General features: G+C 37.4%; 1 pseudogene; it reads right to left on the bottom strand.

The window, feature by feature from the left end:
• Positions 1-6611: 6611 nt before the first annotated feature.
• LOC143390048 (serine/threonine-protein phosphatase 2A 56 kDa regulatory subunit epsilon isoform pseudogene) lies at positions 6612-8080 on the bottom strand (annotated as a pseudogene).
• Positions 8081-13198: the final 5118 nt, after the last annotated feature.

The following is a 13198-nucleotide window of genomic DNA, read 5'->3' as shown; positions in this document are numbered from 1 at the left end:
AGTGGTTATGTGATGTTCTTAAGCCATATTTAGCCACTTATATACAGTGTTACAGAGGTTATGAATGTATTATTAGTTAGCTGTTGTCATAAAAATGCTGTGAAACAAACTGTGCCAAGCTCCATGGCTTAATAAAAAAAATCTATTGATTCTTAGGAATTTACACACTGGTTGAAGATTGACTAAGACTAAGTAAGCTTGGATGGGTGATTAGCTATAATCCACATTTTCTTCCTCTTACTCTTTCTGGTATAACAAAGTCTAGAACAAAACTGCCTGAGTGGTATTTGAGGAAGAGGAAGAGATGGTTGGAATTAAAAAACTGAGGTGGTCTCTCTGGTTGGATGTTTGTTATCAAAAATTGTTAAATTGTGGTAGAGAAGAGAACAGCGATTTAGGGTTGAAAAAGTGATCAGTAAATGAATGGGACCTGACTGAGATATTGCAAGATAATCCCAGTAACGAGGGTGAGGACTTCAGAGAAGGTGGGTTTTTGGAAAAAAGAAGCATCAATAGGGAACAACATTTCTGGCATTGAAGAAGCATTTTTTTTTCCTTAGGTGTGGTTGGTGATCAGTGGTCCAAGAAATAAATTTAGTAGATTATTAAAAACAATTCAAAAGATTACGAATAAGAAGTTCTACTCAGATTCCAGAATCTAGGTACATAAGTGATAGAATTTGTAATCAGAGCATCATTTTCACAGGGAAGGCATTTTAGTTCAAAGGGATAAGAAAGGGCCCTTCTGAACTATTGTCCCATCATGGAACCTGTGTTTTATTTGATGTGTACCATGAAATCCAGTATCTCGCCATCTTCCATAACAATTGCTCTTCAGATAATTCACTTCTGAATTTTTTGCAGTATAGTAGTTGACTTGAGGATGTAATAAACTCTGCCAGCCATAGTTGCTCAACAGTAGTGATTCCCAGCTAGAGAGCAGAGTCCCTAGTATTTTGGATTTTTATGAATCTCCTTTTGGAGATTGAATAATGCAGACCATTTTAAACCTTATATTAAAAATAATTTCTTCTGATAGAAACTGTAACCATACACTTGATTGTGTTTTAAGTTTAGTTACAGTCACATTCCAGATCTGCTCCACATTGCCCTTCAGTCATCTTGATTGGATGATCATTCTTCATTCCCAGCCACTCATTTAGAAGTTGCCCAAATACTAAAGGAGTTAACGAAGTTCAGTACAAGGCTCATCTTCAAGGAGAACAAAAACATCTACTGAGCAGTTTCGTAAGTATTTTCAGTGGCCTCCTAGGATAAAATTATTTAAATTAATGTATAAAGCTTCATGTTTAGGTTAAATTGAACAACTCAGAAAATAATAATAAGCCCTTGGAATGATTCTATGCTGGAAATCTTCATGGGCCAGTGGACTCTAGCTAATTATCATATTAGAATTCAGAGCTCAACTCTTAAACTTACCATTGACTACAAGAATGGCCTTGAGTAAGACATTAACGTTTCTGTCTGTTTCCCAGCATTAAATGAGGCTAATAATGTTTTGCTGCGTCATAGAAATGCTATAAAATGTACCAGTTAAAACTTGCAAAAATTTTAAAATTCCCAGTGAATATTAAGTAGAAATAAGAAATGTGCAGCAATAAAAGACTTGAGGCCATGAAGGAGAAAAAGAAGTCATTAAGATTGTTTGAGACCACTGGGTAGAAAATGGCTCATCTGACCTTTCCCTTACTCTTTTATGTTCTGAATCAGTACATATAAAAATATTCTTAATTTCATAAGGTTCTCTTTACTAACTTAGTCTTGTGTGTGTGTGAGTTAGTGTGGAGACAACACTCTGGGGTGATTGTAGTACCATGTGCTATCTTTGAGTTACTACAACCCATTCCATTGGTTTGATGGATAGTGCCTGAGAAGGAAAGTGATTTTTCCCCAGCAGTCTATGGAGGGCTTATTGCTTTTCCATTTGTGTTCTGTTTCTCTTCTGAGATAGAGTAAGTCTGAGCAAAAGGGTTTGGCAGATGGTGCGCTTGCAAAGTAAAGGTTAAAACAAAAATATACATAAAAATTGTTTGAGTCAAACCTTAAGGATTAGTGTGATTTATGGTATATCAATGGAAAATCCTATCACTGGAGTGCATTATCTACTACTCTAATACCCAGAAATCTTTTAACCTGGTATTAATCACTTCATCAGGATACTAATAAGTCTCTTATTATCCAGAGGCATAAAATTTTTAATTATTTACAATTAAGTTGGGATGTTGTGTCATGTTTTAAATCTGAATTTGGTAATCATGATTTTGATCAAAATATTTGACCATCTAGAACATCTGTTTTCCAAATATTCCAATTCAGTTATGTTTTACTCCATAAGTTAAGAGTATAAAACAAATGAAAAACTTATAATTTAGTATGAAAAGGCACTGGAGTCAGCTAGTTTGAGAAAACCTTAGAAACCTTATTATTAGGACATTTCATAAAACTAGATGAGTATTTAAAGTTCTTGTTTGGGACAAAGGTAGGTACTTCAGAAGCGTTAGTAAGTAAGTTACTTTTTATGGCTTTATATCTGTCTTCTGTTTTCCTTCTGAGATAGAGTAAGTCCTTTGTGAGCAAAAGGGTTTGGCATATAAGGTATATAATCTTTGAAGATGTCCACAGTGTTGAATCATTTTGAGATTTATGTTTCAAGTAACTTTGTGTGGTATGTAAAAAGCATTTATCTTGATGAATCAAAAATGGCTTCATCCTGATTATGACTTAGAATGTTATAATAGCATTGTAGTAATTTGAGCAGTAATGAGAAAATACAAGTAAATGTTCTTATTAGGTGGACATTTTTTCTTTTTTTAGTTTTTTACAGACATTTATTTGCTTATATGTGGTGCTGAGAATCAAACCCCAGTGCCTCACACATGCTAGGCAAGCACTCTACCACTGAGCCACAACCCCAGCCCCCGGATTTCTTTCCCTTGATCTTTGATACTTGCTTTATGTTGTTTAGGTGTGGAGCTAGCACATTTGAATCAGGCTGGTTGCCACTGTTCAGGCAGGGTATGTCTCCAATTCAGTCTAGGTGATAAAGAGTCTAGAGTTAAATTACATATGGTTCTGGCATGTTTGGCTTGAGGTTAGCCAAAAGCTTAAACTCTAGGAATTTTGACATACAATTTTTGAAAATGTGATTACCTTTTGAACTTGGATATCCTAATTTCATTGTTAGGTTAGTAAATTTACTGTGCTTTTGATAATCTGGTTTAAGTGTACTCGTGCCTTTCCTTAGAATATACAATTTACTAATACTTTATTTCTTGTGTAAATAGCATGTAGCTATGTCACTAACATGTATTCACAAAGTTAGCGAACCCTGTTTTAATTTAAGTTTATGAATACTAGTGTAGAAATTGGGTCAGGAAGTTAATTTCATTTTATTTTTGTTTACTTCTTATTTTTGGTTATTATTTTCCATTGTAAAACTCTATTTATGAGTGCCAACCTTTGATGGTTCATATCTTAGTGGTGTGTGTGTGTATGTGTGTTGCTAGGTTTTGATCCAAGGGCCTCCTTTCTGCTAGGCAAGGGCTATACCATTGAGCTGCAACCACAATCCCTTAGCATGGGTTTTGAGTACTTTAGGTATAATTCACATACCATAAATCAAAACTGACATTTTTTTTTAGATAAAGGCATATACTCAGAATGATACAAATCAGTTTTTAAAGATTATGGAAAAGGTGCAATCATAGAGGAAAAGGCAAGAAAGAGAGAGAAAAAGAGGAAAGAACAGGAAAAAAAAAGAAGAAGTAGTAGTATGTGATGTAGTAATATGGTGCCCCTGGGAGATGTTTGGATTACTTCCCCTAGCCTAGGCCATGACTGCCACAAAAAGAAAGAAATGAAGACAAATTATTTTGACAATTGTATTTGGCATGTAATTTGTCAGTTACCATCCACAGTTGTTATAAAGATACCCATGCACCGCCTTTGAAAAGCAAGAGATATCTTCTTGTATTAAGAGTCTCATGTCTTAACATCTGTTTTTTGAGTTAACTGATAATTTTGGTCTCTTAAACTTGCTTTCTTTTATTTTATTTTTATTTTTATTTATTTATTTTTGGTGCAGGATTTGAACCCACTGAGCCACATCCCCAACCTTTTTTTTTAATTTTGAGAAAGGAACTCACTAAATTGCTTAAGTTCTCAATAAGTTGCTGAGGCTGGCTTTGACCTCGCAATCTTCCTGCCTCAGCCTCTCAAGCTGCTGGGGTTATAGGCATGCACTACCATGCCTGGCTATATTTTAATTTTTAAAAAGAGTTTTGAGGCCTACTGAAGGTACTTTTTGGTCCTTATTTTTTTCTTTTTTCTTTTGATGCCTCAGCTTACCACCATAATTTAAATCGTTTAAATTCTGTTTTTGGAAGGTAGGTGTGAACTCATGTTAGTCTGTTCTTTAGTTATTCAAGGAATTCTGAGGGGAAGGAAGGAATTCTGAAGGATCCATTGGAGATACAGAAGGAGATTTTGATCATTAGGAGTAAAACAACATTTGTTGAGAGACTTGAAGTCATTTTTTAGAAATTTGTAGTGGAGCTGAGGATGTGGCTCAAGCAGTACCGTGCTCGCCTGGCATGCGTGCAGCCCGGTTTCAATCCTCAGCACCACATACAAAGATGTTGTGTCCCCTGAGAAATAAAATAAACATTTTTAAAAAATTTTCTCTCTCTCTCTCTCTCTCTCTCTCTCTCTCTCTCTCTCTTTAAAAAAAAAGAAATTTGTAGTGATTTTAAAGAGAAGGGGCCAAAGGAGAGGAGATTGAAGTATTGGATTCTTATAAATGATAATAGAAATAGTATATATTATTCACTTGGGAAGAAGGGCCTGCATGCCTTGTGTTTCAGTCACTTTGCCAAGCACTGACCTCATTTAGTTTTTATAACATCCTGGAGAAAGAAGTGTTTCTACAGATGAGAAGATTATAGCTCAGAGGGTCTGAGTGATTTTCTAGGATCACACAGCTAGGGTGAAACTATCCAGATCCAAGCCTAGACTTCCTGATTAAAACCTATGGTGTGGTTTTCATTCTGCATTCTTTTCATATTAACTATTCTGCCCCAAGTTTTTATAGGAACTCAGTGACAGATTGGGATTAATGTCTACAGCTCCTACCTCTCCCAGCTTCATTCCCTCTGTGCCTGTGGAATACAGACATTGGGATACAAAGGCCACTTTGAAGGGCAGAAGTGTTGGAATGAGGGAAACTGTATATACCTCAATAAATGGAAGCACTCACTTGTTAGAATTTGAGCTCTTATATGGCTGGTATATTTGTATGTTTTGTTCTCACTGCCATATCTCTGGAACCTAGACTAGAAATTGGTACATGTTAGGTGCCTGGTAAATAAATAGTGAGTGGATCAGTGCTCATTAGGATAGACAGGGCCTGTGATGAGTGAAAGCTGAACTACATAAAGGTCCTGGCTGGAATGAGACAAATGGAGAGTCTGAGAGCAAGTTCTCCATATGTCCTGAACAAGGAACAAGGGATAGGAGTTTGGGGTCTGAGAGAACTGGTCAGTGCACAGCAAGGTAGAGCGGGGAACTGACGCCTAATAGGACAAGGTCCCTAGTTAGAGGTAAGAAAAGGCAGGTGGGCGGGAACTGGGACTGGGGAGCAATGTATTCTAGCACCCAAAGTCACATAAGCACTGGCATAAAGTCAGCTGTGTTGAGCTGCTTAAGTAGACCTGGATATTGTCTCTGACTAGAGGCAATTGAATCCAAATCTAGTGCTACCAGCTATAGAACTGAAGAACTTCAGGGCAGGAACTATGATCAATGAGACCAGTAGGTCACTTTCTTTACGTATGTCCACTGTGTGTTAGAAAAAATTGTGTTTGTTCTTCGTGTGACTTGATTTTCATTAAGTTTTCCTAATATGGTTATATGTTAAAGTTGTATCTCATTTAATTCTATAATATGGTTGTATGTTATAGCAAACATTTTATAAATGTTATTTTTGCAGTTAGTCTTATAGTTTTCATTATTACTGATCATAACATTTCATTATGTGTATTTGCTGCAATTTACTCACTTGTTGCCATGTTGTTGGATCATTAATTGTTTCTATTTAAAGTTCATTGGTAGATAAGCATGTTCTGTTTTTGGAATTGTTTTCTCTGGGTGAATTTATAAAAGTGTATTTTCAAGACCAATACTTTAAGCTTTTATGGTTTTTGGATACCTCTTAATGAATGGCTTATTTGATTTCTAGGAGAGTTGACTAGTTTATAGTGATAGTAAACATGTGCTAGGCACCAAGGCCTACCGTACCTTGACTTGAAATGGTATATTATATCTTTTTTTTTTTTGGGGGGGGGAATTTTAACATAGCAATTTCATCAACAGATCTTTCAAGACTGCTTTTTTGTTTTTTTTCTTTTATAAGAGGGTTAGAACAATGATTATGTTTGCAAAGTTCTGAGAAGTCCATCTACTGTCCAAACTTTGGATTGAAGTCCTTATTTTTTTCCTTTACTTACAGACAGGTATATACAGTGCTGTTGTAATAATGAAACAAATGTGAAATCTACTGTAAACTTGGACAATACAGAAAACTGTTGCTCCATCTTCTACTACATAAATGTGACTCCACAGGTTAGTAATGTTGCTGTCATATTTTTGTTAAGTTGGAATTATCCCATCACGTCTAAGACCTCTCTTTAACTCCAGATCCTCCAATTTTTTCCATAATTCTTCATGCTCTTTTTCTTTCTTTTTCTCACGCTGACGATCTGACTTGTATGTGGCTGTCAGCTCATCAAACATGGTGCTGTTCATTTCCATAAATGCCTTCAACACATTGTACACTAACGCCACAATAGCCGGATTCCAATGTTCTTTTGAAATCCTATAAAGAGTGGAAAACATGATGGGAAGGATGACATTAGAGTTTTCTTCTATCAAACTCATGATGTATTCATTATTCCAATAATAGAGTGCCCTTTCTGCCACCTGAAAATGGGGACTAGATACACACTTGGCAATTTGTTTAAACAAAGATTCTTGAATTTTAACAAATTGTGAAGGTTCAATCACATCCAAAATTTCTTCCATCTCCCCAAGGAACATGACCTCTTTTTGACTGCATGTTTTAGGCCAAAATTTCATTAATCCCCTAATAACTGGTTCTGTGAGTGAAGGATCTTTCTCCAGAAACTGGACTATACAATATGCCAACTGGGCATGGAAGAGTGATAAGCTCCTGACAGTGTGTAAAGGGATCAACACTTTCACCAGAAACTGTTTGTGTTCTGCCTTAAGAGGTAAAGCAAAGCCATTGATAATACTTCCTAATATTTCCAGAAGTTAAGCTACACCATTGAAGTGTTCTGTTTCATAAACAAACCTTAGAAAAATATTGTTAATCTGTTTTCGGATAAATGCTCTAAGACCAAGAAACTTGCCATAAATTCTGTGTAGAACTGTTTTTAAGTAGTCTCGTTCCCAAGGGTCTTCACTGTCAAATAGCTCCAAAAGCTGTAATACAAATTTCTGATCTATGTATTTTTTGGCAATGCTGGGTTGAAATTCTTGGCTTTCCAAAAATCGTATGAAAAATTCATATACAATCTGTAAATGTGGCCACGATGCCTCAAAGGTAGGTCCATCTTCTTCTGGATCAAATTCATTGCTGTCACTAGGAGGGAAAGTTCTGAATATATTGCAAGATACCATTCTAACTACTTCAGGGTAAGTCTGCTCTGTCAAACAGCCTCTGCTTATTGTAATGTAGTCCACCAGTTCATTAAGAGTGGAGCGCTTGTATTCTTTCATTTTAAGATCAGATAGCGTGTCCATGAAGTAAAAAAATGACACAGCACTGCTGAAGTTTCTTTAGGAACAGTTCAGGCTGCTCTGAGGTTGGAACGTCTTTTAGCAGTGGCAGAGGTGTTAATTCAATAGGCTTGCCTTGAGACCTAAACTGTGAGGAACTTTGTGACCTCTTCTGTCTGGCTTTTCTGACGGACTTCCGAGAAAATCCGTCTACTTTATCTACTGATGGAGGAGTAGTTGGTGCTGAGGACATATCCCTACTTGAAGCTTCTGCGGAAGAATCCAAAGATGATCTGTGGTTTCGAGGGGCGGGAGAAGGGCGAAGGGGCTGCGGAGGGGGCTAGCGGTGGAACCAGGAGGTTCAGGGGGGAGGGAGGTCCGGGCAGCTGCGGGGAGCCCGGGGCGATGGCTCTCCGGTGTGGCGTCCCTCCTGTTCCGTGGTGGTGGTGGCGGCGCTTCTAGGCCTCAGGGCCGGACCGAACCTCAGCGCTCTGGCGGCGGCAGCAGACCGAACCTCAGCGCTCTGGCGGTGGCAGCAGCGGCGGCAGCGGCCTCACGATCCCCCCCCCCCCGCCCCCCCCCCCCCCGTGGGCCCTTCCCATCAAATCCGCACCGACCCCGTTGCGGCTCCGCTGGTGGCTCCTCGCTCACATTCCCGGCGGGCGGCCCCTCAGCTCGTAGTCCCGGACCCAGGGGGAGCGGCGGCGACGTGGGGAGGGGGGGAAGGGAGGGAGGAAGGTATATTATATCTTGACTTGAAAAGATGTATTATTACTGATAAAATTTTTTTTTAAAATTGTATTAAAAGTCATCTCTCCTGCATTATTCATTTTACAACTGTTCCTTCCATCATTTTTAACCCAAGGTTTCTTTTAAAACTTCAACTTCCTTGACATTGGCTCAAATGGATTATGAAGACAGCACACCTACTTTGAAGAGTTGTGGAAAAACTTAAAAGTTGCTCAGCCATTTACAAGAGCATTCATTATGTGACCCTATAGCATACTACCTTTATCTAAGTCAGGACTTTTTCCCCTTGGACTTGACAGAGCACTCACAATGGAATACTGAGATTTAACTCCCTCCCTCACAAGATGATGTTCAATCCCAGTTCATTCACAACACAGTGTCTTTCTGTTTTGATCAAATATTCCTATCATAAAAGATAAAATTATGGGCTGGGGTTGTAGCACTGTGGCAGAGTGTTCTAGTCTCTTCCTTAATCAGTGGTGGCTTTTTTACCCCATTTCTTTGTTCATTACCAAAGCATTTTTGAAAAAATATTTATTTTTTTAGTTGTAGTTGACATAATACCTTTATTTTATTTATTTATTTTCACGTGGTGTGAGGATCCAACCCAGGGCCTCACACATGCTAGGCAAGTGCTCTACTGCTGAGCCACAACCCCACCCACCAAAAGCATTTTCTGAGTATAAAATATGTAGCCTTTCATTTGTCTTCATGTGTTGAAAATCAACATATCTAAATGAAAAATTTTTCCCGTATTTTACCCAATCAGTCATAAACTGCTCTCATTGTTTTTATTTATATTAATTTTCTTACTTTTACATAGTCAGTTACTTCGGCACATTTTGTAAAATTATGATTTTATCTTTTAAAAAAGTTTTTTTTTTTTTAGTTGTTGATGGACCTTTATTTTATTTATTTTTATGGGTGCTGAGGATCAAATCCAGTACCTCACACATGTTAGGCAAACACTCCACCACTGAGCTACAACCCCAGCCCATGATTTTATCTTTTATGTTTGGGAATATTTGATCAAAACAGAAAGCCACTATGTTGTGAATGATCTGGGGTTGAACATCATCTTGTGACAGAGGGAGTTAAATCTCAGTATTCCATTGTGAGTGCTCTATCAAGTCCAAGGGGGAAAAGTTCTGAATTAGAGGTAGTGTGTTATAGGGTTACATAATGGATGCTCTGGTAAATGGTTGAGCAATTTATATTTAAGTTTTTCCACAATTCTGCAAGGTAGGTGTGCTGTCTTCATTATCCTTTTGAGCCAATGTCAAGAAAGTTGAAGTTTTAAGAGAAACCTTGGGTTAAAAATGATGGAAGTAGCAGCTGTAAAATGGATGAATTAGGAGAGATGTCTTTCAGACTGCCTGCAGGTTATATTACCTCCAAATTTCTTCTTTCTGTAATCTCTTTGCCTTTGTACTTCATTGATTATACTGTTGGAAATTCTCTCCATTGCAGGTAAATTCTGCTTCAGAGTCAGCCTCTCTTAAAACTTTGAATACCTCTGGAAGGAATTTGTTTTGGAAGGCCATGCATTATTAACTATAATGTGAGCTAATAAGAGTTTTTTTTTCTTTGTTTTGTTTTGTTTTTTTAAATTCTGCTGGCAGCAGCTATCCCAAGAGATGGAGCTCAGTTAAGTGTGTTGGGAGGAGAAATACTTAGCATTCACAAAAGAAAGACAGATCAGATCTGGATGGAGAATCATAGTTGGGTGCAGAGAGCAGAGGGGCTGGTTCCTGGTAGCTGAGGCAAAGTCTTGAGAGGCAGAAGTGTGGATAAGGAGATGGTAAGATGTCAGGGACTGATACTTTCTATTTCAAAACTAGTCCAGCCCTGTATTCCAGAAAGAGGAAGGAACCTCTTCCTCCTTCTTTTGTGTATTGCCACTCCCCCAGGTCAGAGCAGTCATGTAATACTATTAAACTTTTGATTTTGTGGCTTATAACCATTTATTATACTATTTCTGAGCTATGGTGGCATAAATTGGGTACTGAGTATAGATTAAGGAGGTACATACTAGTCAAAGTTACTGGTATCTTCCCTCTGCTAATGACCTTTGGACAATTGTTTCCTTGTTTGTTTTTAGGTCATTTCTGGCACATTAAGTAAACAGGTGCTTTGATATAGATTTAAAGTGACTGGCAAATTAATAAAAATCACCTTTTAGCAGTGTACTTACAGCAAAGTTAAACAGAGACTGAGCTATGAGTTTCATGTTTGCATGTGTTCTTAGACATCTGCAAGCCTTATATATGGAGCAGTCAGCCACTTGGTAGTCTTTTCTTAATAAACAGATGGCTCATGGCTCAGGATTTAAGTCTTACTACATAAATTATTTCCCTCTATGGAGTCGATGCCCAAGCTGAAAATAAACTACAGATCCTAATAGCCAAGCAGAAGGAATGTACTTGTCTAAGCAAAATATCTTATGTGTAATTTGGCTTGTCAAACAATGTGAAAGAGGATGAAAGCATCTTACTTTAAAATGTGCAGCTGGTTTGTGTACGAGTGTCACATGGATGCTCATTGTATGGCTTGGGCGTCGTCCTTGTCTGGTGTTCTAGTCATCTTCCTTTGAAAGCAAGTCTTATGTACTTAGTTTATTTGGGCACTTCCAGGGAGCCAGGAATGAGTGAGTTGGGGTTTGAACTGGAAAGGAGGGAATCCAGTTCAGAGGTATGGTATTGATCTAGCCACAGCTAAATGTGATGTGTTTACTTTCCCTTTTGAGGAGCTGTATTAAATGTGTCTCTGAACTATCTGCTTAGGGATTAAAGGGAAAAGTCTTTATTTTTCCTTTGGACCATTCTTTTTTGTTGTTGTTGTTGTTGTTCTAATTAGCTATACATGATAGCAGAATGCATTTCAATTCATTATATACAAAGGGAACACAACTTTTCATTTTTATGGTTGTATCACATGTGCAGTCTTACATGTACCTAGGGCAGACCATTCTTTACTGGTGGAGGTTGGTCCTTCAGCATTATTTTCCATGCTTTGGATGTGCAGGTCTGAGTGCCTAGTGCCAGAGTCCCAGGTAGGAAGCTGGACAGAGGTATGGCAGAGACTGGGGCAAAGAATTGCATTACATCTTCCCAAAGATGATCAAAGTCTGCTCAAAGTCTGCTCAAACCTGCTGGTGGCTCTGGCAGCTAGAGCATGAGGTAGGGCTGAGAGGATTTGATATAGGACACAGGAAGTGTCCCATACAGATGCATTCCTAGAAATAGAGTGTTGGTAATTCTGACACAGAATTCATCCAGAATTGTACCCCTTTCATTTTTTTTTAAATATGGTACTGGGGACTGAACCCAGAAACTCATGCATGAGGTGCTCTATCACTGAGCTACATCCCTAGCCCTAAAATTTATATACCCCTGAAGTAACAAATGAGTTACATTCAAATTGATTTATTTATGAAGAATATTTTCCAAATCATTAAGTATTTGTCCACCAAATCTATGTATTGCTATAGACCTGGGGATACAGTAGAGGATAGAATGTGATCCTGCTGTTACATATTCCTTTGCAGGGAGATGAACACTAAACATGGGAACAAATACACAAGATCAGCTCGTTCCAGTTGTGTTAGTCCTGTGAAGCAAATGAAATGAAGCAAAGCTATTAGTAGTGACTTGAAAGGGACTGAGCCCATGGTAAGAACACCAGGGTCTGAGTGGAGACTCTCAGAGAGTCACCTACTTTACATTTTCCCTGGCTTTGGGAGTGTGGCTCTCCCTGTATAAATGTGCTATTGTATTTAATCACTCTGAGATTCTTAGACTCTATGATTAACATTCAAATATATAGAAAATTATAATTATTCTTTCTTATATGTTTTAGAATATACTTCATTGTCTTAGATAATTAATCTCAAGAGTTAATATTAGTGAAGTATAAATAAATGGAATTTTTTCATTGTGCATTTATTTTAACTGTAATCTACTTCATATAAGAATTATCACTGTTCAGCTGCTCCTTCCCCCTAGACAACTGAGAAAAATAAGTTTTTAAGATGAAAATTTATTTGTTGGATCTTGAAGTGACAATGCCCAAGATATTTTTGTGACCCAGAGCAAATTAAGAAATCACCTCTTTGCTTTGCTAAGTATTTTCACTTTTTTATTAATAGTATATTTTAGTCACTTCAGTAGAAAATAAGTCCTGGGGTTAGAGTACCCCAGGTAAAAGCATGTACTTATTTGTCACTTTTATGTAAATCATAGGAATCAGCATGTTATCAGATATGAAAGATTAGAATATTAAATTTCATTTTCTAAATCAACATTTTCCAAATTTCAATCATTTATGTGCATCCTCTAGAATTTTGCTATATTCTGTACCATGAATACTGTTAAATATTTAATGTTTTTCTCTACATTAACTTCAGTTTTATTTAAATAAATTTATTTAGGAAAGAATATTTATATTATTAAAAAAGTGAAAGGTAACTTTTAAAATATATTCCTCTTATATTCATAGCCACGAACACAAGGTCTGTGTGCCTTCTGGAATAGTTGTACCTGTCTTGGTTAATACTGCTCACGTAGGAGGCTTGACCTGTTCCATTCCAAGTACGTGACCTTAGGCAAGTCAACCAACTTTTCCAAACCTC

The sequence above is a fragment of the Callospermophilus lateralis genome, unplaced genomic scaffold, assembly GCF_048772815.1.
Source record: "Callospermophilus lateralis isolate mCalLat2 unplaced genomic scaffold, mCalLat2.hap1 Scaffold_66, whole genome shotgun sequence".
Classification (NCBI taxonomy): domain Eukaryota; kingdom Metazoa; phylum Chordata; class Mammalia; order Rodentia; family Sciuridae; genus Callospermophilus; species Callospermophilus lateralis.
The sequence above is the reverse complement of the archived record's forward strand: the minus strand, read 5'-3'. Positions and strand labels throughout refer to the sequence as shown.